The 12,914-nt window shown below is 48.1% G+C and overlaps 1 long non-coding RNA gene across 2 annotated transcripts; it reads left to right on the top strand.

The window, feature by feature from the left end:
- The first annotated feature begins 470 nt into the window (after positions 1 to 470).
- On the top strand, positions 471 to 6,434 carry LOC140632240 (uncharacterized). 2 transcript variants are annotated; one of them, XR_012029754.1, is made up of 4 exons: positions 471 to 914; positions 1,163 to 1,269; positions 2,864 to 3,014; positions 6,073 to 6,434. It is a non-coding gene; the product is annotated as an uncharacterized lncRNA (long non-coding RNA). The 2 variants fall into 2 exon arrangements; XR_012029753.1 differs by lacking the exons at positions 2,864 to 3,014; positions 6,073 to 6,434 and adding an exon at positions 1,573 to 2,776 and having other exon boundaries at positions 474 to 914.
- The last annotated feature ends 6,480 nt before the right edge of the window (positions 6,435 to 12,914 follow it).

Genomic DNA, 12,914 nt, shown 5'->3' on the forward strand with positions numbered 1-12,914 from the left:
GAGGAAGCTGGTGGGAGGCTGCTGTGGAGTGCTTCACAGCACTGGGAACAGAGTGGGGATTAGTTAATCACGGAGAATTATACCTGCTACATAGTACCTCCCAGGGCTGGAGGCGTGCCCTGCTGGCATTGAAGGTCCGACTGCACAGGAAGGAGATGAGTATGGCCTATCCTCGTGCCATCCTCTGGCTGTCTCTCATGCTCCTTCCTTGGCACCCACCCACTCCCAGCCACCTGTCCTCCGAGATCGATTTCAGCAGCTTTACACGTCTGGAGCCCTGGGCCAGGGCAGCAGGCCACTGAGAATAGAAGTGTGGCCTTGCTCCTTCCACCCAGGGCCTGGGTGAGTGGGCAGGGCTGGGTGGGTGGACAGACAGGCTTCCTCGCAGGGCAAGCCTTGGAGCCAGCCTTACCAATGAAATCACTGGTGACTTCACAATGTAGCTTGATAATTAGCAGTGTTGTTTCATCTAATCCTCACTGATTTGCTTTTTCACCGATGCAGCACCTGGCAGCAGATGTGTTGGAAGTAACAACAATAGCATTCAAAGGCTCGGATCCCTAGAAGAGGGCCAGGAAGGCCCAGCCTCTGCTGAAACTGGGGGGAGTCCTGCTCGTGCTCCTGGGTTGGAGGTTCTTGGAAGTCTCTGTCCAGTTCCCTCTGCCCCTTATTCTTTTGCTCTGGTGTTTTCTCCTCGGCCCCCCAAAATAAGCAGACTTATTTTCTCACAGGACCCCATAGGGAAGCCCAGAAGCCCAGGGATGGGACCATCCTTTCCTAAAGAGTTTCCCCAACCCTGCGGGAAGCTGAGGCTGTGCTTCAGGGCCTTGGGAGAGTCTGAGATTGTCATCAGTACAGGACAGCCTGTCCAGCCAGCATGTTTGCTCAGCTTCTAAATAGTCCAAGAGAGTGTGGTAAGCTTTCCTGGACAATGGATCCATCTGACTTCATAATTAGCCCCATTCTCCATGGAACAGAATGTGGGCCAGCTAGAAACTAATTGCTGAGATTTCTCTCCTTGCATGACCTCCTAACTGATTTTTGAGCAGTCACATGGATGTCCAACCTTACGGGCATCTAATAGAAGTATTTAGCCAGCCGGGGAGTGGCTTAAAGTGTGAGAGGTGGAATCGAAATTAACTATCCATTCTGGCTTTGACAGTGGGTCCTCAGACCAACACCCAGGCCTTTTCTTGGAAGAAGCAGAGCCCGTCGTTCAGCTCACCAGCACTGGCCCAGTACCTGGTTGCATAGTGCCAAAGGAAGAGGGTAGGCTTCAAAGTCACTCAGATCCAAATGTGGGGCTGTGTGACCTTGGGCAAGTCATTTAATCTCTCTGAACCTCAGTTTCCTCATCTGTAGAATGGGGTGCTTGTTGTTGGAGTATAGTGACGAGGTGAGCAAGCACCTGCCGCAGCTCTTGGCACAGCGGAGGCACTTAATACGGGGAAGTGACAGTTTTCAAAGACCGTTGACAGAGACCGGCTGACTCTGAGAGGAGGAGGGATGATGGGAACTCTTCCCTTGCTCCCACCCGCCTCCATTTCTGTGTCTGGCTTACTGGTTCCCTAGGCGATGCTAGGCCCTGGAAGCCAAGCCGCTGGGATGCTCGTAGCTGCAGAGGCTCTGGGGCGGCGCGTGTGGCTCAGAAAGAAGCCAGCCTGGCCGCTTCCTGACACCGCCAGTGTCAGCCCTGGAGACCGGCAGCGGTGGTTGGGACGAGGGGCTTCACTCCCACAGCTCAAAACCAGTTGGTGTCACATTAAAATGGAAATAAATAAATACAAATTTTTGAATTAAAAATTAAATTCAGTTAAACAACAACAAAAAAGTCCGTGTCAAAGGGAGGGGAGGTCCTCGGATTTGTTTATAAACATAGTAAAATAAATATATAAAGAGAAGCAGCTCAGAGTGTTTGGGGGTTGATCTTGTCTGTTTTTCATGGAGCATGTTTCCCATTACAAGGGGAACTTGCAGGCCACACATGGGCAGAAAGGAAATATGCAGACGGGAGTATAATTGGGGGTGCTGGGGTCGTGGGATAATCCGTGAATTTGTTTTCAAAATCTTCTTGAATGTTCTGCTACTTTTACAATTAAAAAAAAAGAAAAAGTGTAACAAAATCAACTCTAAGTTGAATTCAGCTGGAATTAACTTAGTCTGTTGTGATTTCCTGTAAGTACGATGCACGCTTCCACTGACTCCAGGAAGGGACTGTAGTGGTTTTTATTTTTATCTGTCTATTTCTCCAAAATCCATTTCATATCTATCCTGAGGGGTCAGGTCAAGTTAGAATCTGGGTACCGGTTTCAGAGAGGGTTCTCTTGCCAGCTGCTTGCAGCACACATGGTGGAAAGATGTGGGGGCAGTGTGCCCACCATCTCACAGCCTTGACTCTAGCATCCCCATTTACAGGAGGGGAAACTGAGGCTAACTGAGGCTCAAGCCATCGGGATAGGGTAGGTTCAGGCTCCTGAATTTGTCGAGTTTTCTCATAGCCCAAAATAATTGCCTTTTAGAGAAAGTCTCCTTCCTAGCGTGTCCCGGGCAAAATGGGAATGGACACAGTAGTAGGTACACCCCTGTCGCTGGCACGAATTTGTGGGCCTCTCTATCAACTTACAGAGGGGGCAAACATAAAAATCTCTCTTCTTCTCTCATTCTCTTTCCTACTCTCAGGCAACCGAGCATTTTCCTTGTTGAGAAAATCCAAGTGTCATAAAAGTGATTTGGACAGAAAACAAATAAAGATCTGGTTTGGGAAGGAAAGCCAAAATTCCTCATTATCAACAACAGTACTTCTTTAGATAAATACTTACCTAATCCAATTCTTCTTCCTTTTTTTCTCTTTTCCCTCAACAAGAATGTTCCTCCATCTCGGCAGCCACAGTGGCCCTGTTGGAACAGACGACGTTCAATGTTTCCATCATAAGGCATGTTTTTCTGGGGTTTATTACTCAGCTGTAAAAATGTGCTCTAGGCAAGAACTTGGCATATTAAGTCTCATCTCAGAGGTAATTGGTGGGGATTTTTTTAAAAACCTTTTTTCTTTTTACAGACAAACTTGGAAAGAGAAACAAAAAGGTCAAGAATTTACTGTTGGAAACTATGGGTTTTGCCCTCATGGGTTTTCCTCTTTGGTTTGGTTTGTTCTGTATTATTTTTGATCTCTTCGAACCAGATATTTGGGGCAATGTTATAGAGGCTATAATCCCAGACATTCATTTATTCTTCCTTCAACAAATATTTACTGAGTGCCCACTGTGTCCCAGACACTGTTTTAGGCTCTGGAGATTCATGGGCAAAAATACCCACATGGTGTGGGTTCTCATGGGGCTGATGTGTGCACACACTCACACGCAAGCCCCACGTGCAACCGGTCAGAAAAAAACCCCCACAACAACCGTTCAATGCGCACTAGGTGGTTGAAGTGGAGGAAAACCAGTAAAGGGGGTGTAAGCGCTGGGGTTCTCTCTCTAGACAGGCTGGCCCAGGAGGACCCTCTGGGGAGGCAACATTTGCTCCAAATGTTGAGGCTAACAGGAGCCTCAGGTAAAGTCTGGGAAGAAGAAAAATCAAGAAGAGAGGAAAGCAGGTATGAGGGCTGCAAAGAGCATGGTGTGTTGGGGGCACATGAAGTTTCTGGGCTGCGTGGAACTAGAGGGTGGTAGGAGATAGTGTCTGGCTCCCATGGGGGCCCAGGCAGATCATGAAGAGGCATTTTAGCTTTTCTCCTAAGTGCAGGGGGAAGGAGCCATGGAAGGAGGCTCAGTGGAGCAGGAAATGATAGAACTCTATCTCTGGAAGATCTTCCTGGCCTCTGTGCCAGAAAGGATGAATTGAGAAGGGCACAATGGAAGCAGGAGGAACATTGAGGTGGCGGCTGCAGCTGCCAGATGTGAGCTCTGGGTGGGCTGGGCTGAGAGGGGCAGAGGAGGCGCCGGGAAGGCTGTGGATTCCTGCGAGGTGCGAGGGAGAACTGGACACGGCCTGCTGCGGGCGGCCCGGGAAGGAGGGCTCTGAGGAGCCAGGCGTGGCGGTGACAGTGCCAGTCAGGGCCCATGCGGTGCCAGGACCTGAGGTGGGGAAGCAGCAGGGAAGCTGATGGGAGGGAAGGGCTGGAGAAGGCCTCCCAGTCTCCAGCCCCGGCCCACTGGATAGTTCTGATATTGAACAGCGTGAAGAGGAGCGCTTCTGGGAGCTGTGCCGATTCTGCTCTCACCAGCCTGGGTTCGGTCCCTGCTCCACCATCTACCTCTTGCCGGCTGGGCCACCCTGGAGAGGCCACTTCCTCTCCCTCAGAAATGGGCTTCCGTTTCCTTCCCTCAGAAATGACAATCATAATAGCATCTGCCAAACGGGGTCGTTGTAAGAGTCAGACGAGCTCATCGTTGTGCTCGGGACAGTAGCTATTGTGTCGTGCACAGATCAGTGCAATGAGAATTGCGCCTCGAATGCCATCTACAAGCAGAACTCCATTTTGGACACGTGTTGCTTGAATCATTCCTCCAGGAAGCACGTCCAGGCTCCCTGCCCTCACGGGGCTTGCCCTCTGCTGAAAGACCTAGCCATTGAGCAAGTAGGTAGAATACACTGTGCCAAGCACTCCTGAGGAAGGGACCAGGGATGAGGAAGAGAGAATAGAACAGAACAGAAATTAGATTGTGCTGGATGTTCGGGAGGGCACCTCTGGGGAAGTCACACATCAGCCCAACAGGGCTTTAGTAAGAAGAGTGGGGGCACCATTCTCGATCCAGGGAACAGTAGAAGCCTGGGAGGTAGGATAGGACTTGGTGAGGTGAGAAACTGAGTGTGAGACAGTGTTTAGAGCAGGGGAGGAGCATGGTGGAAGAGGCCACAGGCCCAGACGGGTCCAGGGCCTGCTCATTACAGTCAGGAGTTGAGGTTTTATTCTAAAGAGGATGGAGAAAGATAGAAATGTTTCAGGCAGGAAGTAAGAAATTCTGACTTGATTTTTTTTTTAAGATTTTATTTACTTATTCATGAGAGACAGAGAGAGAGAGAGAGGCAGAGACACAGGCAGAGGGAGAAGCAGGCTCCCTGCAGGGAGCCCCATGTAGGACTTGATTCCAGGACTCCAGGATCACACCCTGGGCGGAAGGCAGGCGCTAAACTGCTGAGCCACCCAGGGATCCCCCTGACTTGAATTTTTAAAAGGAGATTCTGGTTGAGAACCAGCAGATTTAGAGAAGGTGCTGTCAAGTGTCTGCGGCTGTGGGTCTCTAAGAGATGACGTTGGTCTGCTTGGATGGGGTAGCCACCGTGCAAACAGAGAAGTAGATGTGCCTGAGAAAAACTTCCAAAGTAAAATCAATTTCTTTTCTCTAAGGAGGTCACAGAGATTCACTGAAAATGCAGATCTGATCTACTCACTCCCCTGCTCAAATCCTGTCAATGGCTCTGTAGCACTTTTGGATTTATGCCCAAATGTCTTGCCATGGTCAAACCCCTCCCCTCCCCATGATGCATCACCCTCTGCTCCTAGAAACTTGTCATCCCTCTCCAAGCCCCAACTCGTCTCCCTCCCTCCCTCCCTCCCTCTGATGTCAATCTTCATCCCCTCCCTACCCAAGTCCAGGCTCCCTAGGTGGGGGTCTCAGTGTGTCCCCTGCAGTCATTGAAATGAAGAAGTTGGGTGAGGCTTCATGGATCAAACTAAATGGATCAAGAAACTACAGTTTATCCAACAGGTGCAATCATCTGAGAGGCCTCTATGATGAACTTCCATTCTCCCAGCTCACACTTGGTGCCATTACTTGTTGGGCTGGGGAAGAGGGGAACTAATGTTTGATTAAGAATGTACTCAGGGACTGTGCTTCACTCACCTCATCCTGTCTAATTGTCACAAGGGCCCTGGGAGGGAGACATGGCAAATGAGGACTCAGAGACTCCAAGAGGTGAAGTCACTTGCCCAAAGTCACTCCAAGAAGTGATGGGTGGGCTGGATTCAATCCCAGGTCAGATGGAAAACCAAGCCTCAGTTTGTCTTTTCCAGACTTGTATGTCCTCCTCACTGCACACCCAGGCCTAACCCAAACTTTATCTCCCTAGACTGGTTCCACTGAAGGACGGACACTCAAGATTCCAGAATATATATATCTGTTATGGACTGAATTGTGTTTGTCCCAAATTTCCACATTGAAACTCTAGTCCTCTGTGTGATGGCATCTGGAGATAAGGCCTTTGTGAGGTGATTACGGCTCAATGAGGTCATGAGGGTGGGCCCCTGTGGTGGAGCTAGAGGCTTTATAAGAAGAGGAAGAGAGAGAGATCCTTCTCTGTTAGCCATGTGAGGGCCCAGCAAGAAGGCGGCCATCTGCAACCCAGGAAGAGGGTTCTTGCCAAGGACAGAATCTATAGTACCTCAACCTTGGACTTCCCAGGCTTCATGACTGCGAGAAATAAATCTCTGTTCAGCCACCTAGTCCATGGTACTTTGTTATAACAACCTGAGCAGACAAACTCATGGTCCCTCCTGGTGACAGTCCACTGTTCCCTGGAAAGCTTCAGATCCTTCCTTCCTCTAGCCCTCAAACTCACCTTCTCTTGAACTGGTAGGGAGGCAATGCCTCCACCAGATGGACGCGTGGCTCCCCTCAGAACCCAGTCTATAATCCCACAGATTCGTGGGTGAGACAAGAAGAACCAGAAATGTATTGTCCCCACACTGCCCATTTCCCAGGTGGCAACTTTAAGGCAGAGTGAGGTCAGGGTCAGTTCTAAGCTAACTCAACCTCTCTCAGTCATGGCCCTGGCAGCCTTTAAATGCAGTCCGGGCAGACCCAGGGGTAACCCATCCTTAGTGGGCATCTGTCAGTGCAGGCTGGGCCATTGGCAGGCCCAAACACAGTGGCATGCACATATGTCTAGGATGAGTCATGGAGACGTGGCCCTGGGAATGCAGTGTCCATGAACCTCAGCCCAGGGCTGGGCTGCCACCTCCCCCTCTCTGTCAGGCCCTCCTTATTCCCAGCTTGGAGGCGAGCCCCTGATGAGTGCCCCCTGACTTCCCTTCCCTTCTCTGGCCTCTGAGAGACTTGGTCCTCCAGCGCGCACACCCTGTGGGGAACTGGGGGCAGCCACATCTCTGCCTGAGAACGTGGCTTTCTGGGGTGTAAATGTGACTAGTTCTGATACTTCTGCAGGGACCGTCCTGCCCCCACCCTCAATCTGAGACTATTAGATCAGAGTTTTAGAGTAGAGTCCACGAATCTACATTTAGAGGGTTCCTGAGAGGTGCCTTTTCAAAACAAAACAAAGCCCAGAGGCTATAACAAAAATGATTGAGAACCTAGTCATCTATAAATGAAAAATTCCTTAAGAAAAAAAGATAGTCAAAACACCAACCACAAAACTACGAAGGCAAAAGGGACCCTTTTTTGTTGTTGTTTTATAAGAGGCTGAAATAAATAAACAATCTGATAGCAAAAGAAGCAAAAGATGTAATCTGGCAGTTTACAGAAATGGAAATGCCAGGGTACAGAACATATGAATGATTTCATTCTCTTTTGTGATTAAAGAAATCTCAAGGGAAACAAAACTCCAATACTATTTTCTCCCCTAACATATTTTTAAAAACAGTATGGCTTTAAGAAGGGTATGGAGGAATAAATTCTTACTCTCCTGGCTGGAATACGAATGGGTGCAAAGAGAGACCAGGTAGGTAATATCTATCAAAATGTAAAGTACGCGTACGCTTTGATCCAGCTATTCTCCTGTGCAGTCTTCATTGGCCCCGAAAGATCTACTCACAAAAGAATGTGAAGATGTGTGCCCAACTATATCCATAGCAGCAGGTTTGTAATAACAAAGTGTATAAACTATTTAACTGGCCATTAGTAGGGATGTGTTACATGCATGATGAGCCGGCTCTACAGTGAAATACTGGGATTACATGAAAAAAAAAAAAGGAGCCGGAAGTAATGATCCTTGTTATAAATAAAAGAGATATTTGTTTAATAGATATTTGTTGAGTGCCTCTTGGGTACTTGGCACTCTTCTGGGCACTGAGAATCAAGAAGTCAATCACATAGACCAAGTCCTCAGAACCAACAGTCTAATAGAGGAGCTCAGATAATAAAGAAACAGTATGTTTTAAAAATTATGTTAAGGAGTGGTAAGTGCAGTGAAGAAAATGAGAGCAGAGCAAGGGAGTAGGAGTGTAAGCAATGTAAAGGGACAGGAGAAATGCAAGGAGCAGTAGGAATGTGAAGACAGAGTGGGGGTGGCTCTAACTAGGGTGGCTCAAGGAGGCCTCTCTGATGAGGTATAATGTGAGCAGGAACCTGAAACAAGTGAAGGAGTGGGCCATACACCACATCCGTGGGAAAGAGTATGCCAGGTAGGTGGAGCGGCATGTGCAGACGTCCTGTGGCGGAACTGGCTTGCCTTACTAAAGAAATAGCAAGAGGGTCAGAGAGCTGGAAAGCTAGAAGTGACAGAGAGGGAGGGAGGAAGTGAGTGCAGACAGCTGGGATCAGATCTTGGGCGAAGAGATGCTGGAGAGAGAATCAAATTTATTTTCTGGAAGGATATATAGAAAACTTAACACTTTCCATTTAGTTAGATTCTAGTGTAGGAAGAAAAGGGACACACTCTGCTTTATACTTTGCTACAACTGAATGTCCTTGCTACATGAATATATTATCATTACGTATATTTATACTAACATTGAGGTGTAATCTGGCTGGAAGAGTTGTGGGCTAATTTTGTTTGCATACGAAAAGAATCCTAATGTTTTAAACAAACAAAGATACTGCCTCGCTGTGTGTTTCCCATATAGAGCTGGTACTGGGAACCACTGAATCTGAGATAATACCAGGTACTCCCAAATTCAGGGCAAAGATGAGCTTGGTTCTGCCCTGTGGTGACAAAGTCAACCTTCTCAGTTAAAAAACTTAATGGTTAATGTAAGTGAGTGGAAATGTAATGCTTCTAGGAAAAATTCAGTGACCTTGGTAATCTAGCGCTAATCTCAGCCACACATCACTTATTTGAGACCTCCTGTGCCTGCTTGGATTGCATGGTAATGGCTTTCCCACTCATCCATCAGGCCCTGCCTACCATGAACAACAGACAGGCTCTGTCTTGAAGCCCATGGGCCAGTCAGCAGGCCTCTGGGCCAGCCTGCCCCAGCCCCACTCCCTGGCCTGGACCATCAGCCTGTCTTGGAGGCCTCCACTTGCCTCACAAGCATGGCCCCAAGTTGAGACAGGTGAGGGCAAATCTGGACCTGCACTTCTTGCTGTCTTTCCTACACAACTTCCTCCACAACAGGCCCAGAGAGACCTGGGTGCAGGCCTCTGGTGTGTGCGATCAGGTCAGAGCTGAGGCATCAGACTCAAAAGCTGGGAAAGTAGAGCTCGGCTTTTCCAGAAAAGCCTTCTCACCACCAAAGGCTAGGCCTGGATTTAAACCCTGGAACCATATGGAACATTCCACTCAGAGAAGCCAGCAGGGGTCTTGGAACCAGTGTACATTACTCACCCGTTCAACTGAGCATCTTCAAGAGCATCTTATAAATATTAATTAAAATATAGCATCCCAGGGGGGCTGGTGTAATAATTATCACCATTCAGCTGAAGAGGAAACAGAGGCCTGTGGGCCTGGTGAGAAGGCCCTTGGAGACCTGCCCATACGCCAGTGAGCAATAAGAAGCTCTGATCCAGGCTGGACAGGCGCTGAGCCGGAAAGTTGTGTCGTGAGGCACATGCAACATCCACATTTTACAGATGGCAAGAGCAAGACCTGGAGATTCTTTCTGGGGTAGAGAGTGGCAGAGGAGGGACTCGAACCTATGTATTTTGGGATTCTGAGCCTGGGGCACTTCCATGGCTCCCATGCTGCCTCTAAAAAATTCTCTTTCTTTCTACATAGTACTTTAGAGCTTACAAAGCATTAAGCATTGTATCCATTGCTCACAGTAACTCAGTGAGGCAGGAAGTGTGGAGGTAGCTAGCTCCATTTTACAGATGGGGAAATGGAGTCTCAAAGAGGAGGAACTGACTTGCCTCTGTTCTCAGAAAACAATAGTAGCTCCCATCTATATGATTTACAGCTTCCAAAATGCTGTCTGGGTTTGCTCCATAAAGCAAGCAGTCCTGGTGCTCTTACTATTAGTAATAGTAGTAATAGTAGTAATGGTAGCAATATTTTTAACAGTCCCACATGACAGACAAATAAACTAAGATGGAGAGAAGTGAGAAAATATGAGAAATGAACATTTATATGTCACGCTGAGCTATGTCATCTCACTGAATCTTTCTACCTTTTTTTTTTTTAAAGATTTTATGTATTTATTCATGAGAGACATACAGAGAGAGAGAGGAAGAGACATGGGCAGAGGGAGAAGCAAGCTCCATGCAGGAAGCTCGATATGGGACTTGATCCCAGTACCCCGGGATCACGACCTGAGCTGACAATCTCTGAGCCACCCAGGTGCCCCTCACTGAATCTTTCTAATAGAAGAAAAATATTTGCAAGGGCATTTCATTCATTCATTCATTCATTCATTCATTCATTCTTCATTTATTTACAGAGCCTGCTGTGAATCTGGTGCTGTTTCTAGACACAGAGAATACAGCAGTAAACAAAAGAAAATCCTCGCTGTCACTAAGAGTATATTCTTTTGGGTGTGGGTGGAACAGACCATAAAAAAACAAGTGCATGTATACTACACCAGATAGCAGTCAATGCATAAAAGAAAAATAAAGCAGAGGAGGGCAACAGAGAGGTAGGTGGTAGTTTAGATACTGGCTCACTCAGCAAGATGATAAGGGTGGTCTGATATGGTGACAATGAGGAGATATCTGAATAAAGTGACCTGAGATGGGTGTCAGTTGGGTCTTGAGGAGTAAGAGCTGATGTGCTTTAGTGGGAAGCAGAGGAGTAACCCTGCTATAACAGGCCCAGTGAGAGCAGCTTCTATACCCTGAGGGTTTAAAATGTGCTCCAAATTTTAAAATGCTGCTTCATGGAATCATTGCAATGATGGGAAGTGGGTGTAGGGGGAAATTGAGGCTGAGAGGTTAAGTGGCTGGCTCCCCAACTCATAGCTAAGAAGTTGCAGATTTCGGACTGGAACTGCCCCTGCCTGGCACCAAGCTGGCCTTCCCTACCAGCCCACATCCTTACACAGAGGACTCAGAAGGAAGTTAGGGAGAGTAGGAGGTGGGGGGAGGGGGGGCAGGAAGCCAGACTAAAGGGAGCAGGGGATGGAGTGATGGGAACTGCAGCCGGCCCAGTGGGGAGGGAGGACCAGACCCTTCAGGGACTTGAAGGCCAGGCTTGGAATTAGGGCTTCATCCTGAAGGTGCTGGGAAGCCACAGAGGCTTTTAGGAAGGGACAAGACAAGCACAAGGTCTGAGCACTCTGCCTGGAGGGAGGGGAAGGGTCCAGGAGGCTCCCAGGGAGCTGGAGGGTTTGGGGTGCTGCCATTTACTGAGATGGGGAGGAGAGTGTGGGGAAGCCTTCCCTCTGCCAATCTACCTGTTAAAGAAATTGCTTCGAATGTAAAGGTTTTTAAATTGCCCTGGTGGGGTGGGGGGGGGGGCGGGGGGTGTGGACCATTTGGTGGTGAGGAGGGGAGAAATGTCTTGGAAGCTGCATGGGAAAACGTTACATCTTTATATTTGCTGTCCTCTCACTGAGATGTATTACTTCGTTTCATTATAAATGTAGGCAACAACCCAGAGCAACATTACCAGTAGCTATGGTTTTGTCACTGGTAGACACGCGAGTTTCCTTTCTTTCTTTTTTTTTCCAATATTTTATTTATTCATTTGGGGGGGAGGGGCAGAGGGAGAGGGAGACTCCCCACTGAGGAGGGAGCCCAACGATGATGTGGGGCTTGACCCTTGACCCAGAGACCATGACTTAAGCCAAAGGCAGATGCTTAACTGCCTGAGCCACCCAGGCGCCTCGACACCACGTGTTTTCAAGTCACATTACAATTATTACAGATATCTTGAAACTTTGTTTCTATTCATCACTACTTTGAAATTATGAAAGTCATTGGCTCAGTCCCAGATTTTGTTAGACACATTAACAAAGAAGCATCTGTATTAGCACACTTGCAACATTTTGATAACTGTATTTAAATATAATTAGGTGCCTTGGTTATTTGATTTCATACATTTAAAGGTTTTATTTATTTATTTGACAGAGAGAGAGCACAAGCAGGGGGAGCAGAAGGCAGAGGGAGAGGGAAAAGCAGGCTCCCCTTAGAGCAGAGAGTCTGATTTGAGGCTCCCTCCGAGGACACAGGGCAGACACTTAACCAACCGAGCCACCCAAGCACTGTGATTTCATGCATTTAAAAACAGTATTCCTAGAAGGGGTCCAGAGGCTTCAGCAGTGGCCAGAGGTACCCACTACACAGAATAGGCTTAGAACTTTACAATGGACTGCAGCTATTTCGTGGGCATCCTTTCCCTTTGCTTCTCTGCGTTGGATCTCCAAGAGTAGTGGTGGCTCTGGCCTGGAGGCTTCTGGAGGCTGAGATCTGGTTTTGTGCAACTCTTTAGCCTCAGGGTTCATGGAGAGAGCTCAGAAAATGTCATTTTATTTTGGATTTGACGTTGACATTTAAAAACGAAGGGTTTTTGCACACATCTGGATTTCTGGCTTCTCTTATGAAATCAGGAGCTCTGGCAACTCTGGGCCTCTCCACTTCCCATGGTGCAATGGCTGGAGTTAAGCAGCAGCCTCCTTGATGGACAGAGTGCCACTCTCTGGCTTGCCACAGGGATCCACTGCAGATGCACACTCCCCAGTGACTCCCAGTCATTGGAGGTTTGATCCCAGGGGTGAGGGGTGGTTTGGGGTGGGTGGACAAATTTAACAGCGAGTTGCCATTCCCTGAACTGGCCCCAGGCTGTACCAGGTAAGGAGA

The sequence above is a fragment of the Canis lupus genome, chromosome 4, assembly GCF_048164855.1.
Source record: "Canis lupus baileyi chromosome 4, mCanLup2.hap1, whole genome shotgun sequence".
Lineage (NCBI taxonomy): Eukaryota > Metazoa > Chordata > Mammalia > Carnivora > Canidae > Canis > Canis lupus.